At 47.6% G+C, this 18,406-nt stretch overlaps 1 protein-coding gene across 1 annotated transcript in view; it reads left to right on the top strand.

The window, feature by feature from the left end:
- Nucleotides 1-18,406, top strand: part of rbfox1 (RNA binding fox-1 homolog 1) — a 512,645-nt gene that overhangs the window by 53,362 nt on the left and 440,877 nt on the right. The window lies entirely within an intron of this gene.

Genomic DNA, 18,406 nt, shown 5'->3' with positions numbered 1-18,406 from the left:
GTGAATCCACTATGAGGTGTCTGTTGTCTCTGTCAGGGTGAATCCACTATGAGGTGTCTGTTGTCTCTGTCAGGGTGAATCCACTATGAGGTGTCTGATGTCTCTCAGTCAGGGTGAATCCACTATGAGGTGTCTGATGTCTCTCTGTCAGGGTGAATCCACTATGAGGTGTCTGGTGTCTCTCAGTCAGGGTGAATCCACTATGAGGTGTCTGATGTCTCTCTGTCAGGGTGAATCCACTATGAGGTGTCTGGTGTCTCTCAGTCAGGGTGAATCCACTATGAGGTGTCTGGTGTCTCTCAGTCAGGGTGAATCCACTATGAGGTGTCTGATGGTGTCTCTCAGTCAGGGTGAATCCACTATGAGGTGTCTGATGATGTCTCTCAGTCAGGGTGAATCCACTATGAGGTGTCTGGTGTCTCTCAGTCAGGGTGAATCCACTATGAGGTGTCTGGTGTCTCTCAGTCAGGGTGAATCCACTATGAGGTGTCTGATGTCTCTCAGTCAGGGTGAATCCACTATGAGGTGTCTGGTGTCTCTCAGTCAGGGTGAATCCACTATGAGGTGTCTGGTGTCTCTCAGTCAGGGTGAATCCACTATGAGGTGTCTGATGTCTCTCTGTCAGGGTGAATCCACTATGAGGTGTCTGGTGTCTCCCAGTCAGGGTGAATCCACTATGAGGTGTCTGATGTTGTCTCTCAGTCAGGGTGAATCCACTATGAGGTGTCTGGTGTCTCTCAGTCAGGGTGAATCCACTATGAGGTGCCTGGTGTCTCTCAGTCAGGGTGAATCCACTATGAGGTGTCTGTTGTCTCTCAGTCAGGGTGAATCCACTATGAGGTGTCTGGTGGTGTCTCCCAGTCAGGGTGAATCCACTATGAGGTGTCTGTTGTCTCTCAGTCAGGGTGAATCCACTATGAGGTGTCTGATGATGTCTCTCAGTCAGGGTGAGTCCACTATGAGGTGTCTGATGTCTCAGTCAGGGTGAATCCACTATGAGGTGTCTGGTGTCTCTCAGTCAGGGTGAATCCACTATGAAGTGTCTGTTGTCTCTCAGTCAGGGTGAATCCACTATGAGGTGTCTGTTGTCTCTCAGTCAGGGTGAATCCTCTATGAGGTGTCTGATGTCTCTCAGTCAGGGTGAATCCACTATGAGGTGTCTGATGTCTCTCAGTCAGGGTGAATCCATTATGAGCTGTCTGATGTCTCTCAGTCAGGGTGAATCCACTATTTGGTGTCTGGTGTCTCTCAGTCAGGGTGAATCCACTATGAGGTGTCTGGTGTCTCTCAGTCAGGGTGAATCCACTATGAGGTGTCTGATCTCCCAGTCAGGGTGAATCCACTAGGAGGTATCTGATGTTGTCTCTCAGTCAGGGTGAATCCACTATGAGGTGTCTGATGTTGTCTCTCAGTCAGGGTGAATCCACTATGAGGTGTCTGATGTTGTCTCTCAGTCAGGGTGAACCCACTATGAGGTGTCTGATGGTGTCTCAGTCAGGGTGAATCCACTAGGAGGTATCTGATGTTGTCTCTCAGTCAGGGTGAATCCACTATGAGGTGTCTGATGTTGTCTCTCAGTCAGGTTGAATCCACTATGAGGTGTCTGATGTCTCTCAGTCAGGGTGAATCCACTATGAGGTGTCTGGTGTCTCTCAGTCAGGGTGAATCCACTATGAGGTGTCTGGTGTCTCTCAGTCAGGGTGAATCCACTATGAGGTGTCTGATGTCTCCCAGTCAGGGTGAATCCACTATGAGGTGTCTGGTGGTGTCTCCCAGTCAGGGTGAATCCACTATGAGGTGTCTGATGATGTCTCTCAGTCAGGGTGAATCCACTATGAGGTGTCTGATGTCTCTCAGTCAGGGTGAATCCACTATGAGGTGTCTGATGTTGTCTCTCAGTCAGGGTGAATCCACTATGAGGTGTCTGATCTCTGTCAGGGTGAATCCACTATGAGGTGTCTGATGTCTCCCAGTCAGGGTGAATCCACTATGAGGTGTCTGGTGTCTCTCAGTCAGGGTGAATCCACTATGAGGTGTCTGGTGTCTCTCAGTCAGGGTGAATCCACTATGAGGTGTCTGATGTCTCCCAGTCAGGGTGAATCCACTATGAGGTGTCTGGTGGTGTCTCCCAGTCAGGGTGAATCCACTATGAGGTGTCTGATGATGTCTCTCAGTCAGGGTGAATCCACTATGAGGTGTCTGGTGTCTCTCAGTCAGGGTGAATCCACTATGAGGTGCCTGGTGTCTCTCAGTCAGGGTGAATCCACTATGAGGTGTCTGTTGTCTCTCAGTCAGGGTGAATCCACTATGAGGTGTCTGGTGGTGTCTCCCAGTCAGGGTGAATCCACTATGAGGTGTCTGTTGTCTCTCAGTCAGGGTGAATCCACTATGAGGTGTCTGATGATGTCTCTCAGTCAGGGTGAATCCACTATGAGGTGTCTGATGTCTCAGTCAGGGTGAATCCACTATGAGGTGTCTGGTGTCTCTCAGTCAGGGTGAATCCACTATGAAGTGTCTGTTTGTTCTCAGTCAGGGTGAATCCACTATGAGGTGTCTGTTGTCTCTCAGTCAGGGTGAATCCTCTATGAGGTGTCTGATGTCTCTCAGTCAGGGTGAATCCACTATGAGGTGTCTGATGTCTCTCAGTCAGGGTGAATCCATTATGAGCTGTCTGATGTCTCTCAGTCAGGGTGAATCCACTATTTGGTGTCTGGTGTCTCTCAGTCAGGGTGAATCCACTATGAGGTGTCTGGTGTCTCTCAGTCAGGGTGAATCCACTATGAGGTGTCTGATCTCCCAGTCAGGGTGAATCCACTAGGAGGTGTCTGATGTTGTCTCTCAGTCAGGGTGAATCCACTATGAGGTGTCTGATGTTGTCTCTCAGTCAGGGTGAATCCACTATGAGGTGTCTGATGTCTTGTCTCCTCTATGAGGTGTCTGGTGTCTCTCAGGGTGAATCCACTATGAGGTGTCTGATGATGTCTCTCAGTCAGGATGAATCCACTATGAGGTGTCTGATGTTGTCTCTCAGTCAGGGTGAATCCTCTATGAGGTGTCTGTTGTCTCTCAGTCCGGGTGAATCCACTATGAGGTGTCTGATGATGTCTCTCAGTCAGGGTGAATCCACTATGAGGTGTCTGATGTCTCAGTCAGGGTGAATCCACTATGAGGTGGCTGGTGTCTCTCAGTCAGGGTGAATCCACTATGAGGTGTCTGATGTCTCCCAGTCAGAGTGAATCCACTATGAGGTGTCTGGTGGTGTCTCCCAGTCAGGGTGAATCCACTATGAGGTGTCTGATGATGTCTCTCAGTCAGGGTGAATCCACTATGAGGTGTCTGTTGTCTCTCAGTCAGGGTGAATCCACTATGAGGTGTCTGTTGTCTCTCAGTCAGGGTGAATCCACTATGAGGTGTCTGGTGTCTCTCAGTCAGGGTGAATCCACTATGAGGTGTCTGTTGTCTCTCAGTCAGGGTGAATCCACTATGAGGTGTCTGTTGTCTCTCAGTCAGGGTGAATCCACTATGAGGTGTCTGTTGTCTCTCAGTCAGGGTGAATCCACTATGAGGTGTCTGATGTCTCTCAGTCAGGGTGAATCCTCTATGAGGTGTCTGATGTCTCTCAGTCAGGGTGAATCCTCTATGAGGTGTCTGGTGTCTCTCAGTCAGGGTGAATCCACTATGAGGTGTCTGATGTCTCTCAGTCAGGGTGAATCCACTATGAGGTGTCTGATGTCTCAGTCAGGGTGAATCCACTATGAGGTGTCTGGTGTCTCTCAGTCAGGGTGAATCCACTATGAAGTGTCTGTTGTCTCTCAGTCAGGGTGAATCCACTATGAGGTGTCTGTTGTCTCTCAGTCAGGGTGAATCCTCTATGAGGTGTCTGATGTCTCTCAGTCAGGGTGAATCCACTATGAGGTGTCTGATGTCTCTCAGTCAGGGTGAATCCATTATGAGCTGTCTGATGTCTCTCAGTCAGGGTGAATCCACTATTTGGTGTCTGGTGTCTCTCAGTCAGGGTGAATCCACTATGAGGTGTCTGGTGTCTCTCAGTCAGGGTGAATCCACTATGAGGTGTCTGATCTCCCAGTCAGGGTGAATCCACTAGGAGGTGAGGTGTCTGATGTTGTCTCTCAGTCAGGGTGAATCCACTATGAGGTGTCTGGTGTCTCACAGTTAGGGTGAACCCACTATGAGGTGTCTGATGGTGTCTCAGTCAGGGTGAATCCACTAGGAGGTATCTGATGTTGTCTCTCAGTCAGGGTGAATCCACTATGAGGTGTCTGATGTTGTCTCTCAGTCAGGGTGAATCCACTATGAGGTGTCTGATGTCTCTCAGTCAGGGTGAATCCACTATGAGGTGTCTGGTGTCTCTCAGTCAGGGTGAATCCACTATGAGGTGTCTGATGATGTCTCTCAGTCAGGATGAATCCACTATGAGGTGTCTGATGTTGTCTCTCAGTCAGGGTGAATCCTCTATGAGGTGTCTGTTGTCTCTCAGTCCGGGTGAATCCACTATGAGGTGTCTGATGATGTCTCTCAGTCAGGGTGAATCCACTATGAGGTGTCTGATGTCTCAGTCAGGGTGAATCCACTATGAGGTGGCTGGTGTCTCTCAGTCAGGGTGAATCCACTATGAGGTGTCTGGTGTCTCTCAGTCAGGGTGAATCCACTATGAGGTGTCTGATGTCTCCCAGTCAGGGTGAATCCACTATGAGGTGTCTGGTGGTGTCTCCCAGTCAGGGTGAATCCACTATGAGGTGTCTGATGATGTCTCTCAGTCAGGGTGAATCCACTATGAGGTGTCTGATGTCTCTCAGTCAGGGTGAATCCACTATGAGGTGTCTGATGTTGTCTCTCAGTCAGGGTGAATCCACTATGAGGTGTCTGATCTCTGTCAGGGTGAATCCACTATGAGGTGTCTGATGTCTCAGTCAGGGTGAATCCACTATGAGGTGGCTGGTGTCTCTCAGTCAGGGTGAATCCACTATGAGGTGTCTGGTGTCTCTCAGTCAGGGTGAATCCACTATGAGGTGTCTGATGTCTCCCAGTCAGAGTGAATCCACTATGAGGTGTCTGGTGGTGTCTCCCAGTCAGGGTGAATCCACTATGAGGTGTCTGATGATGTCTCTCAGTCAGGGTGAATCCACTATGAGGTGTCTGTTGTCTCTCAGTCAGGGTGAATCCACTATGAGGTGCCTGGTGTCTCTCAGTCAGGGTGAATCCACTATGAGGTGTCTGTTGTTTCTCAGTCAGGGTGAATCCACTATGAGGTGTCTCGTGGTGTCTCCCAGTCAGGGTGAATCCACTATGAGGTGTCTGTTGTCTCTCAGTCAGGGTGAATCCACTATGAGGTGTCTGATGATGTCTCTCAGTCAGGGTGAATCCACTATGAGGTGTCTGATGTCTCAGTCAGGGTGAATCCACTATGAGGTGTCTGGTGTCTCTCAGTCAGGGTGAATCCACTATGAGGTGTCTGTTGTCTCTCAGTCAGGGTGAATCCACTATGAGGTGTCTGTTGTCTCTCAGTCAGGGTGAATCCTCTATGAGGTGTCTGATGTCTCTCAGTCAGGGTGAATCCACTATGAGGTGTCTGATGTCTCTCAGTCAGGGTGAATCCATTATGAGCTGTCTGATGTCTCTCAGTCAGGGTGAATCCACTATTTGGTGTCTGGTGTCTCTCAGTCAGGGTGAATCCACTATGAGGTGTCTGGTGTCTCTCAGTCAGGGTGAATCCACTATGAGGTGTCTGATCTCCCAGTCAGGGTGAATCCACTAGGAGGTATCTGATGTTGTCTCTCAGTCAGGGTGAATCCACTATGAGGTGTCTGATGTTGTCTCTCAGTCAGGGTGAATCCACTATGAGGTGTCTGATGTCTCTCAGTCAGGGTGAATCCACTATGAGGTGTCTGGTGTCTCTCAGTCAGGGTGAATCCACTATGAGGTGTCTGATGTCTCCCAGTCAGAGTGAATCCACTATGAGGTGTCTGGTGGTGTCTCCCAGTCAGGGTGAATCCACTATGAGGTGTCTGATGATGTCTCTCAGTCAGGGTGAATCCACTATGAGGTGTCTGTTGTCTCTCAGTCAGGGTGAATCCACTATGAGGTGCCTGGTGTCTCTCAGTCAGGGTGAATCCACTATGAGGTGTCTGTTGTTTCTCAGTCAGGGTGAATCCACTATGAGGTGTCTCGTGGTGTCTCCCAGTCAGGGTGAATCCACTATGAGGTGTCTGTTGTCTCTCAGTCAGGGTGAATCCACTATGAGGTGTCTGATGATGTCTCTCAGTCAGGGTGAATCCACTATGAGGTGTCTGATGTCTCAGTCAGGGTGAATCCACTATGAGGTGTCTGGTGTCTCTCAGTCAGGGTGAATCCACTATGAAGTGTCTGTTGTCTCTCAGTCAGGGTGAATCCACTATGAGGTGTCTGTTGTCTCTCAGTCAGGGTGAATCCTCTATGAGGTGTCTGATGTCTCTCAGTCAGGGTGAATCCACTATGAGGTGTCTGATGTCTCTCAGTCAGGGTGAATCCATTATGAGCTGTCTGATGTCTCTCAGTCAGGGTGAATCCACTATTTGGTGTCTGGTGTCTCTCAGTCAGGGTGAATCCACTATGAGGTGTCTGGTGTCTCTCAGTCAGGGTGAATCCACTATGAGGTGTCTGATCTCCCAGTCAGGGTGAATCCACTAGGAGGTATCTGATGTTGTCTCTCAGTCAGGGTGAATCCACTATGAGGTGTCTGATGTTGTCTCTCAGTCAGGGTGAATCCACTATGAGGTGTCTGATGTCTCTCAGTCAGGGTGAATCCACTATGAGGTGTCTGGTGTCTCTCAGTCAGGGTGAATCCACTATGAGGTGTCTGATGATGTCTCTCAGTCAGGATGAATCCACTATGAGGTGTCTGATGTTGTCTCTCAGTCAGGGTGAATCCTCTATGAGGTGTCTGTTGTCTCTCAGTCCGGGTGAATCCACTATGAGGTGTCTGATGATGTCTCTCAGTCAGGGTGAATCCACTATGAGGTGTCTGATGTCTCAGTCAGGGTGAATCCACTATGAGGTGGCTGGTGTCTCTCAGTCAGGGTGAATCCACTATGAGGTGTCTGATGTCTCCCAGTCAGAGTGAATCCACTATGAGGTGTCTGGTGGTGTCTCCCAGTCAGGGTGAATCCACTATGAGGTGTCTGATGATGTCTCTCAGTCAGGGTGAATCCACTATGAGGTGTCTGTTGTCTCTCAGTCAGGGTGAATCCACTATGAGGTGTCTGTTGTCTCTCAGTCAGGGTGAATCCACTATGAGGTGTCTGGTGTCTCTCAGTCAGGGTGAATCCACTATGAGGTGTCTGTTGTCTCTCAGTCAGGGTGAATCCACTATGAGGTGTCTGTTGTCTCTCAGTCAGGGTGAATCCACTATGAGGTGTCTGTTGTCTCTCAGTCAGGGTGAATCCACTATGAGGTGTCTGATGTCTCTCAGTCAGGGTGAATCCTCTATGAGGTGTCTGATGTCTCTCAGTCAGGGTGAATCCTCTATGAGGTGTCTGGTGTCTCTCAGTCAGGGTGAATCCACTATGAGGTGTCTGATGTCTCTCAGTCAGGGTGAATCCACTATGAGGTGTCTGATGTCTCTCAGTCAGGGTGAATCCTCTATGAGGTGTCTGATGTCTCTCAGTCAGGGTGAATCCTCTATGAGGTGTCTGGTGTCTCTCAGTCAGGGTGAATCCTCTATGAGGTGTCTGATGTCTCTCAGTCAGGGTGAATCCACTATGAGGTGTCTGATGTCTCTCAGTCAGGGTGAATCCACTATGAGGTGTCTGATGTTGTCTCTCAGTCAGGGTGAATCCACTATGAGGTGTCTGATGGTGTCTCTCAGTCAGGGTGAATCCACTATGAGGTGTCTGGTGTCTCTCAGTCAGGGTGAATCCACTACGAGGTGCCTGGTGTCTCTCAGTCAGGGTGAATCCACTATGAGGTGTCTGGTGTCTCTCAGTCAGGGTGAATCCACTATGAGGTGTCTGATGTCTCTCAGTCAGGGTGAATCCACTATGAGGTGTCTGTTGTCTCTCAGTCAGGGTGAATCCACTATGAGGTGTCTGATGTCTCTCAGTCAGGGTGAATCCACTATGAGGTGTCTGATGTTGTCTCTCAGTCAGGGTGAATCCACTATGAGGTGTCTGATCTCTGTCAGGGTGAATCCACTATGAGGTGTCTGATGTTGTCTCTCAGTCAGGGTGAATCCACTATGAGGTGTCTGATCTCTGTCAGGGTGAATCCACTATGAGGTGTCTGGTGTCTCTCAGTCAGGGTGAATCCACTATGAGGTGTCTGATGTTGTCTCTCAGTCAGGGTGAATCCACTATGAGGTGTCTGGTGTCTCTCAGTCAGGGTGAATCCACTATGAGGTGTCTGATCTCCCAGTCAGGGTGAATCCACTATGAGGTGTCTGATGTTGTCTCTCAGTCAGGGTGAATCCACTATGAGGTGTCTGGTGTCTCTCAGTCAGGGTGAATCCACTATGAGGTGTCTGATGTCTCCCAGTCAGGGTGAATCCACTATGAGGTGTCTGGTGTCTCTCAGTCAGGGTGAATCCACTATGAGGTGTCTGATGTTGTCTCTCAGTCAGGGTGAATCCACTATGAGGTGTCTGATGTTGTCTCTCAGTCAGGGTGAATCCACTATGAGGTGTCTGATGGTGTCTCTCAGTCAGGGTGAATCCACTATGAGGTGTCTGGTGTCTCTCAGTCAGGGTGAATCCACTATGAGGTGCCTGGTGTTGTCTCTCAGTCAGGGTGAATACCACCATCTGAAACCAAAGCAGAGCAGTCCACACTTCTGTGCACATGAGTAGCAACACCAGCCAGGTTCCTTCTTGTTCAATTAGGGAGTTTAATTCACAGCGGCTGAGTGATGGAAGTTTTATTTACAATCAGTCCTCCTGGTCAGTGTGATGAATGACAGAATTAAACAGGAAGCTTTGATAAATGTGCCTGATTACTCACATCACTCTAATCACGGACTAAGACCTGTCAGAATCTACCGTAGAGACAGAGAGCCTTCAGACCTGAAGAAGAAGAGATGTGTCTAGTGTCAGGTCACATGGAGGGAGGGAGGGATGGAGGGAGGACGGGAGGGAGGAATGGAGGGGGGAGGGAGGAAGGGAAGGGATGGAGGGAAGATGTAGAGAAATGGTAGGAGACAGGTCTCTTTGTCTGTCTTTCTTTTCATCAGTCTCTGTTCTCTTTCTTTCCCTGTCTCTCCTGAGACACTTTCTCCCTGTCTCTCCTCAGACACTTTCTCCCTGTCTCTCCTCAGACACTTTCTCCCTGTCTCTCCTGAGACACTTTCTCCCTGTCTCTCCCTGTCTCTCCTCAGACACTTTCTCCCTGTCTCTCCTCAGACACTTTCTCCCTGCCTCTCCTAAGACACTTTCTCTCTGTCTCTCCTGAGACACTTTCTCCCTGTCTCTCCTCAGACACTTTCTCCTTGTCTCTCCTCAGACACTTTTCCTTGTCTCTCCTGAGACACTTCCTCCCTGTCTCTCCTCAGACACTTTTCCTTGTCTCTCCTGAGACACTTCCTCCCTGTCTCTCCTCAGACACTTTCTCCTTGTCTCTCCTCAGACACTTTTCCTTGTCTCTCCTGAGACACTTCCTCCCTGTCTCTCCTCAGACACTTCCTCCCTGTCTCTCCTCAGACACTTTCTCCCTGTCTCTCCTGAGACACTTCCTCCCTGTCTCTCTAATCAGTAAATTTTAAGCTGGCAGAGAGAATGAGATGAAGAGAGAGAGAGGGAGAGAAGGAGATGAAGAGAGAGAGAGACTGAGAAATAGAGAATAAGAGAGAGAACAGAGCAGACAGTAAGATCTCCTCTGAGTGTTGTCAGGAGAGATCAGACAGTAGAGACCTGTCTACAGACTATCTGAATATCTGATGTGTTGTCAGGAGAGATCAGACAGTAGAGACCTGTCTACAGACTATCTGAATATCTGATGTGTTGTCAGGAGAGGTCAGACAGTAGAGACCTGTCTACAGACTATCTGATGTGTTGTCAGGAGAGGTCAGACAGTAGAGACCTGTCTACAGACTATCTGACTATCTGATGAGTGTTGCCAGGAGAGGTCAGACAGTAGAGACCTGTCTACAGACTATCTGATGTGTTGTCAGGAGAGGTCAGACAGTAGAGACCTGTCTACAGACTATCTGAATATCTGATGTGTTGTCAGGAGAGGTCAGACAGTAGAGACCTGTCTACAGACTATCTGAATATCTGATGTGTTGTCAGGAGAGGTCAGACAGTAGAGACCTGTCTACAGACTATCTGAATATCTGATGTGTTGTCAGGAGAGATCAGACAGTAGAGACCTGTCTACAGACTATCTGATGTGTTGTCAGGAGAGATCAGACAGTAGAGACCTGTCTACAGACTATCTGAATAAGCTACATAGCTCTGTGCTCCATGTCTACGTCCAAAATGGAACCTTTTTACCCTACATAGTACACTACTTTAGACCAGGGCCCAATGGGAGGAGGGTCCCACAGTGCTCTGGTCAAACGTAGTCTGCTATGTAAGGAATAGGGATCCATTTGGGACGTATCCCCTGTCTCCTCTGCTCACACAGCCATGCAGAAGTCACCTATTCACCAGATACTGTTATTATTGCTGCTGCTATTTTAGTACAGACGGAGGTAGCTTTAATATTCATAGGCTGAGTCCCAAACCACACCCTGTTCCATATGTAGGGCACTACTCTGGTTAAACAAAATGAGTCCACTGTGTAGGGAATAGGGAGCCATTTGGGCTGCAGACACACAATCAGGAATATCTCTCCTGCTTTTTATCTTTTCATAGCCTTCTCTGCTCCCCAGACGCTCAGACAACACGGGCAGGACGGCTTTATGGTCTGTTCTGTTGTCGCTGCTGTCATCTGACAGATTAAACCAACTAGATAGAATTCCTCAATGTGGATTTTAATACCTACAAATATTGAGCTTGAATCTTGAGCAGACATTCATGTAAATACCCCAACCTGTACATTAGATATTCTACATGTTTTACACTAATGTTTTAACCAATATCAACACTAGTATATAGCTAATACAAACCTCCGTACTGGGTATCATGTGGCATGTTGGTCTGGACATGGAAGCCGAGACATACAACAGGGTTTCAGTCCCCTGGACACACTGTGGCTTTGTGTCACAGTAGTTCTGATGGAGCCAAGGCTTTTTATAATGGGACTTACAGGACAACGAATAGAGACGATTGTCTGACAGAAAAACACACAAATTATCCGCTTTTCTGACGGATGAAAACTTGTCTGAAAACAGTGGATTTGAGTTGTACTTTTGACGGACCCCCCCCCCAAAAATGGACAATGATGTACGTCATATCAGACTGAATGTGTGTTCATGCATCTCAGTGTGGATGAAGAAACTGTAGTTTGTCTAATGAACTACTGACTCTGTGTTCTCTCTTTCCAGACTGAACGCTCACGTTGCTGTATTGCAGCAGTTTGCTCTGCCAGCTGCCTCTGTCGTGATCTCTGCACCTGTATGGTGCAGGTGGCAGTGGGCCTTTATGCCCTGAATCCCCAGAGTTCTCAGCTGTCTCTGCCATGAGCTCTAGACCTGTATGGCGCAGGTGGCAGTGGGCTTTATGCCCTGACTCCCCAGAGGTCTCAGCTGTCTCTGCCGTGATCTCTAGACCTGTATGGCGCAGGTGGCAGTGGGCTTTATGCCCTGAATCCCCAGAGGTCTCAGCTGTCTCTGCCATGATCTCTAGACCTGTATGGGGGCAGGTGACAGTGGGCTTTATGCCCTGACTCCCCAGAGGTCTCAGCTGTCTCTGCCGTGATCTCTAGACCTGTATGGTGCAGGTGGCAGTGGGCTTTATGCCCTGACTCCCCAGAGGTCTCAGCTGTCTCTGCCATGATCTCTAGACCTGTATGGTGCAGGTGACAGTGGGCTTTATGCCCTGACTCCCCAGAGGTCTCAGCTGTCTCTGCCGTGATCTCTAGACCTGTATGGTGCAGGTGGCAGTGGGCTTTATGCCCTGACTCCCCAGAGGTCTCAGCTGTCTCTGCCATGATCTCTAGACCTGTATGGTGCAGGTGGCAGTGGGCTTTATGCCCTGACTCCCCAGAGGTCTCAGGTGCCTCTGCCATGATCTCTAGACCTGTATGGTGCAGGTGACAGTGGGCTTTATGCCCTGACTCCCCAGAAGTCTCAGGTGCCTCTGCCATGATCTCTAGACCTGTATGGTGGCAGGTGGTAGTGGGCTTTATGCCCTGAATCCCCAGAAGTCTCAGGTTCCTGCTCCGTTCCTGCTGTTCCCTCTCAGTCACTACACGACTACTGCTGTCCCCTCCAGCAACACATGTTATCTGGTGCACTACAATACACTCATCTGTATAAATATAGGATATATGAGGGTATACCATGGATGGGATTTTTAAATGAATTACACCCTTTAAAGAATGTTTTATCATTGTACCATCTAAACTGCTGTGAAATATATTTTCCATCACCAACATGTTTGTGTTTTCATCTGTTTTGAAGCTGGTGTACAAAACCGAACGTAAAAGACGGCAAAAAACAAGTCTGAAGAACGGGACGCATAGAAATAGCCAACATAGAACAGATTTACCGCTTCTCGGACTTGCTTGCAATGAGTGACAGATCTATAACTCACATTTATATGTGAATTTGGTCCGGTCGCCCAAAAAAGTAACATATTGCAGCTTTAATGAAAAACGGATAATAATATATGGATCCTACGTCCTATTGTTGACTGTTAGGCATTAAAAATAACATCAAATACTATGTTATTGGTCCATACACATATTTAGCAGATGTTATTGGTCTCATACACATATTTAACAGATGTTATTGGTCACGTACACATATTTAACAGATGTTATTGGTCCATACACCTATTTAACAGATGTTATTGGTCACATACACATATTTAACAGATGTTATTGGTCACATACACATATTTAACAGATGTTATTGGTCCATACACCTATTTAGCAGATGTTATTGGTCACATACACCTATTTAACAGATGTTATTGGTCACGTACACATATTTAACAGATGTTATTGGTCACGTACACATATTTAGCAGATGTTATTGCGGGTGTAGCGAAATGCTTGTCTTTCTAGCTCCAACAGTGCAGTAGTATATAACAATTCACAACAATACACACTATTATAAAAGTAAAATATTTGAATTAAGAATTATATAAATATTAGATTCAGTAATGTCGGAGTGTCATTGATTAAAATACAGTAGAATAGAATACAGTATATAGATATGAGATGAGTAAAGCAGTATGTAAACATTATTCCAGTGACCAGTGATTCCATGTCTATGTATATGGGTCAGCAGGCACTAATGTGCAGGGCTACGTAAGCGGGTGGAAGCCGGCTAGTGATGGCTTTTTAACAGTCTGATGGACTTGAGATAGAAGCTGTTTTTCAGTCTCTCGGTCCCTGCTTTGATGCACCTGTACTGACCTCGCCTTCTGGATGATAGCGGGGTGAACAGGCAGTGGCTCGGGTGGTTGAGGTCCTTGATGATCTTTGGCCTTCCTGTGACATCGGGTGCTGTAGGTGTCCTGGAGGGCAGGTAGTTTGCCCCCGGTGATGTGTTGTGCAGACCTCACTACCCTCTGGAGAGCCTTGCGGTTGCAGTCGGTGTAGTTGCCGTACCAGGCGGTGATGCAGCCCGACAGGATGCTCTCAATTGTGCATCTGTAAAAGATTGTGAGGGTTTTAGAGGCCAAGACACATTTCTTCGGCCTCCTGAGGTTGTTTGTATTTGGCCATATTCCCAGTCGCCATGGTTAAATGCTTTCAGCTCCCATCTAGCCACGGTTTCTGGTTTTATGGGTACAACATCCCCTATACACTTCCTGATGAACTCAGTCACCGTATCTGTGTATTCGTCAATGTTATTCTCAGAGGCTACCCGGAACATATCCCAGTCCGCGTGATCAAAACCCTCTTGAAGCATGGATTCCGATTGTTCAGACCAGCGTTGAATCGAGTTTGAGTTTCTGCCTATAGGAAGGGAGGAGCAAAATGGAGTCATGATCAGATTTACCGAAGGGAGGACGGGGGAGGCCCTTGTAGGCATTTTGAAAAGTTGAGTAGCAGTGGTCCAATGTTTTCCCAGCGCGAGAACCTCATTCAATATGTTGGTAGAACTTCGGTAGAGTTTTCCTCAGATTTGCTTTGTTAAAATCCCCAGCTACAATAAATGCGTCCTCATGATATTTGGTTTCCAGTTTACATAAAGTTCAGTGCAGTTCTTTGAGGGCCGTCGTGGTGTCGGCTTGAGGGGGAATATATATGGCTGTGACTTCTTTCTCCTGAAAAACTCCCCAGTCCTTAATGATTACAAGCACACCCATTACACCCATAACATGATGCAGTGATGAGTTGTCTTGGATTTGCCCCAAACATAACACTTTGTATTTAGGACAATTTTTTTTTTGCAGTATTACTTTTAGTGCCTTGCAAACAGGATGCATGTTTTGGAATATTTGTATTCTGTATTCTCCTGTCTGGCGGGGTGGGTGTGGTGGGGGGGTTGTTTTGTATGTAAACAATGAGGGGTTGGTTGGTTAGACTGAATTAATCCTCTATAGTCTGGAAATGTTGAGGCAATAATGAGATAAGGGCAGTGTGTGTGTGTGTGTGTGTGTGTTTGGGCCCACTCCGGCCCCCTGACAGTTCGCTACTTCAGACCAATACATCATTTAATGAAAAGTCAATGGAGGAACACAAACACTGGAAAAACTGCTGGTACCGGATGGGACACACACACACACATACACAAACAAACACACACTCATACACACACACACACACACGTACAGACACTAATGCATGAAGTCAGGCACACACAAAGCCTTTGGTGCCTGATTGCTCCTGCATAAATAAATAGATAAGAGCTTTTATTTAGAGATTTGAATATTGATGAGAATTTGGTCAATCTGCTAGTTATCCCTCCAACAGGAGAGAGAGAGAGAGAGAAAAAAACACCATTGTAAATACAACCCTGTGCACATAGCCTGTCTTCTCTTGAGAGCCAAGTCTGCCTACTGCGGCCTTTCTCAATAGCAAGGCTATGCTCACTGAGTCTGTACATAGTCAAAGCTTTCCTTAGGTCAGTCACAGTTTTCACATATGAACTTCATATGATTCAATTGGACCAAAAATAATATGGCCGCCGTGAGTTCCACTTAATACAGTTTTAACAGTCTCTCTCTGTCTCTCTCTCTGTCTCTCTCGCTCTCTCTGTCTCTGTCTCTGTCTCTGTCTCTGTCTCTGTCTCTCTCACCTTAATTTTAAACCGCGCCCATTTTGAAGTCCCACTGCACGGTGTTACCAGGCTCTATATGCGGAGGCTATTGAGTCTGGGGACGAGGTTACTATCAGAGTAACTTGGAGCAGTTTGAATCGCTTGTGCCAGCTGTGGTGTCACGACTTCCACCGAAGTCGGTTCCTCTCCTTGTTCGGGCTGCAGTCGGCGTCACCGGTCTTCTAGCCATCGTCAATCCACTTTTCATTTTCCATTTGTTTTGTCTTGTTTTCCAACACACCGGGTTCTCATTCCCCTCATTATGTGTTGTGTATTTAACCCTCTGTTCCCCCTCATGTCTTTGTGTGGTATTGTTTATTTGAAGTGCTTGTGCACATTTTGTTTGACTGGTGCTCGTCGGGTTATTGTGCCCGTGTCTTGTTATTTTGATGCTGTTGGTCTTGGAATTAAACTGCTCCGGCTACTACCTAGTTCTGCTCTCCTGCGTCTGACTTCCCTGCCACCGGTTACGCACCCCTTACATATGCACTAGATCCAATCCGTGGAACGACTTGAACCCCAGCGGCAGAGTCTACAGTATCATCATACTGATGGTCTCATACAACAGGAAGTTACATGGACATTCTGGTGGTCTCATACAACAGGAAGTTACATGGACATTCTGATGGTCTCATACAACAGGAAGTTACATGGACATACTGATGGTCTCATACAACAGGAAGTTACATGGACATACTGATGGTCTCATACAACAGGAAGTTACATGGACATTCTGGTGGTCTCATACAACAGGAAGTTACATGGACATTCTGGTGGTCTCATACAACAGGAAGTTACATGGACATTCTGATGGTCTCATACAACAGGAAGTTACATGGACATTCTGATGGTCTCATACAACAGGAAGTTACATGGACATTCTGATGGTCTCATACAACAGGAAGTTACATGGACATACTGGTGGTCTCATACAACAGGAAGTTACATGGACATTCTGGTGGTCTCATACAACAGGAAGTTACATGGACATTCTGGTGGTGTCATACAACAGGAAGTTACATGGACATTCTGGTGGTCTCATACAACAGGAAGTTACATGGACATTCTGATGGTCTCATACAACAGGAAGTTACATGGACATTCTGATGGTCTCATACAACAGGAAGTTACATGGACATACTGATGGTCTCATACAACAGGAAGTTACATGGACATTCTGGTGGTGTCATACAACAGGAAGTTACATGGACATTCTGGTGGTCTCATACAACAGGAAGTTACATGGACATTCTGGTGGTCTCATACAACAGGAAGTTACATGGACATTCTGATGGTCTCATACAACAGGAAGTTACATGGACATACTGATGGTCTCATACAACAGGAAGTTACATGGACATACTGATGGTCTCATACAACAGGAAGTTACATGGACATTCTGGTGGTCTCATACAACAGGAAGTTACATGGACATTCTGGTGGTCTCATACAACAGGAAGTTACATGGATATTCTGGTGGTCTCATACAACAGGAAGTTACATGGACATTCTGGTGGTTGTATTATAGTGTTCATTACATTAAAACATTTTAAAACATGTGTTAACCTAAAGGGATGAACTCTTCTTTCAAAGCCCCATAAATGTTGTATTTCTCAAAACACCTAGTGGCAGTTTCAAGTCTAGTTCTGGATTTAAAAACATTCTCATTGAAAGTATGTTGTAATCCAGGACTAGACTTGATCTGTATCCGGGGAAACCAGCCCTTAACTTGGTGAAGGGAGGAGCCAGCTGACCTCATCTCCTACCACACTGTGTATTGTCCCCTGTAGGAGTGTGTGTGTGTTGAATAACCGTGTATCTTGGCCAACAGATCCTGTCAGAACCCCCACAACCTGCTCCTCTGCTGTCATCATGTACAGACCTTCTCCTACTCTGATCACATGATGCTGACTACAACCTTCAGAGACAAAGAGAGAGAGAGGGGGGAGAGAGAGAAAGTGGGAGAGAGGGGAGAGAGAGATAGAGGGGAGAGAGAGAGAGGGGGGTGAGAGAGGGGGAGTGAGAGAGAGGAGTGAGAGAGGGGAGAGAGAGGGGCAGAGAGAGGGGGGAGAGAGAGAGAAAAAGAGAGAGAAAGAAAGGGAGAGAGAGGGAGAAGGATACGGATGGAGAGGGGGAATGAGAGGGAGAGTGAGAGTCACCACGTCAGTAGAGTCACCACGTCAGTAGAGTCACCACGTCAGTAGAGTCACCACGTCAGTAAAGTCACCACGTCAGTAGAGTCCCCACGTCAGTAGAGTCCCCACGTCAGTAGAGTCCCCACGTCAGTAGAGTCCCCACGTCGGTAAAGTCACCACGTCGGTAAAGTCACCACGTCGGTAAAGTCACCACGTCAGTAGAGTCCCCACGTCAGTAGAGTCCCCACGTCAGTAGAGTCCCCACGTCAGTAGAGTCCCCACGTCAGTAGAGTCCCCACGTCAGTAGAGTCCCCACGTCAGTAGAGTCCCCACGTCAGTAGAGTCACCACGTCAGTAAAGTGCTCTTTCTCTCTCCAACACTGAGAGCAGTGTTCTCTGTGTTAACATGTCTTCACTTTAACCCTGCTCAAACAATCAGCAATTATACAATATTAAGGGATATCTTAGACCATATTCTAATTAAGATATTTGAAGATCTCTGTGTGTGTGTGTTGGTGGGTGGGTGAACTGATAAGTCCACACCATTTACACTAAGTAATAAACCAATCAAGAGTGTACTGTCATGTTTACACCTGAATTACTGCTGTCAACACTCAACACAACAATCTCTCTGCCAGCATGATGCTCTCTACTGCTTTACCTGTTTTCTAATGCCCCCTATCCTTCTCTCTCTCTCCCCCCCTCTATCTCTCCCCCCCTCTCTCCCCTATCTCTCCCCCCTCTCCCTCTCTTTCCCTCTCCCCTATCTCTCCCCCCTCTCCTTCTCTTTCCCTCTCCCCTATCTCCCTCCCCCCTCTCTCTCTTTCCCTCTCCCCCCCCCCCTCTCCCCTATCTCTCCCCCCTCTCCCTCTCTTTCCCTCTCCCCTATCTCTCCCCCCTCTCCCTCT

Source organism: Salvelinus alpinus, chromosome 1 (assembly GCF_045679555.1).
Source record: "Salvelinus alpinus chromosome 1, SLU_Salpinus.1, whole genome shotgun sequence".
NCBI classification, from domain to species: Eukaryota; Metazoa; Chordata; class Actinopteri; order Salmoniformes; family Salmonidae; genus Salvelinus; species Salvelinus alpinus.
Note: the sequence above shows the minus strand (reverse complement) of the source record. Positions and strands in the feature narration are given on the sequence as shown.